Source organism: Helicoverpa armigera, chromosome 25 (assembly GCF_030705265.1).
Source record: "Helicoverpa armigera isolate CAAS_96S chromosome 25, ASM3070526v1, whole genome shotgun sequence".
NCBI lineage: Eukaryota > Metazoa > Arthropoda > Insecta > Lepidoptera > Noctuidae > Helicoverpa > Helicoverpa armigera.
The window spans coordinates 8,914,882-8,916,274 of record NC_087144.1 but is presented as its reverse complement, the minus strand read 5'-3'; positions in this window follow the sequence as shown (position 1 = coordinate 8,916,274).

Sequence of the window (1,393 nt, the reverse complement as noted above, 5' to 3'; positions counted from 1 at the left end):
TACTTTTAGGCGTCGCTCGTCCTAATTGGCAGCGATCGTGCGATGGCGCGATGCGTTTTTCATCTAAGACGTCGTCCTAATTGACAGCGATCGTACGATGACACGATGCGTTCTCGTCGTTCGATGAGTTCAAACATACAGATTTCATCAGAGTGTCCTATTTGAACCTCGCAAGTGAGATAGCGAGATCGTGAGATGAAAAACGCATCGCGCCATCGTGCGATCGCTCCCAATTAGGACGACGCCTTAAGGGTTAAAATGCTAGAGTTTATAGGTAGGTAGAGGTCAACATTCTTTAAACGGACCTTTGACCGCTATAGATTCATAAACCTATTCAGGTTTTTCTTAATAAATTTTGTTGTTTATGGTGATAACAGTAACAGTTAAAGCCTATTAAAAATATATTTTTTCAATCCCCAAAACGTTAAATTTAAATTTCATTATCATTCTAGATGAACCGCTCATCCTATTCCTTACTTTTCCATACAAAAGATGATTAGGTTTACCGTAATGAAAAAAAAAACAATAGTTGGGAACTTAGAAACTCCTTAGACCTTTATAGGCTAGGTACGCACTATACAGGTCCAACATGAAGGTCCTTCACAAGCTGGAACCTGGATACCTTCCTTTGCCACTAATCACGAAGGTTCGTGGCATCCCTATCGGGCGCGGTGACGTCACATGCTCATATCGCTTACTTAGCTCTATCTATCAGGAACTGCCGCGAGCGACCGCTTGGGATTTATGAACACTTCCCAAGATAAAATAATGAAGTAGAACCCCTAGTGTAGTAAACTTAACATCACTATACCTATTGACTGCTTCGATGATGTGATGTAGGTGGTCACGTTTGCAAGAGTAACTTAAGAGGCCAAATAGCTAGGTCAAAAAAATCGGACTTTTACTTCGTGAACATTATCCCGTTCGGATTTAATCATTCTTTTCTTAGATTTATTAAGTCAAATCTAAATGTGTGTTCCCTAATATAGGTAGGTACTAGACTTAATGAACCTTACGTACATAGGTAGGCGTTAATTAAGTTTAAAATTATCATCATATCATTTTCGTCATTCAAAAGTTGAAGTCCCAAGAAATCGATGTGACGCACAATTTGTTGGGATTCGTTCCAGGTATCGAGTTCCTTGGCCACGGGCCTATTAAACGCGAGCCACGAGGCTTTTAATTAACATGAGACCTGAAGTTATTGACCCTTTTGATATAAAATGACTGTTAAAAAAATCCTTGATTTTTATATAAAAATATTGAAGTCCTAAAAGTGTGTAGCAACTAACTTTTTACACTTTGTAAGAGACCTTTCCAAAGGCTGGCATCTATTTGTTTACACATATGTAGGTAATTAATTGATTCTCTGTAATTAATACGCAAGTATCAA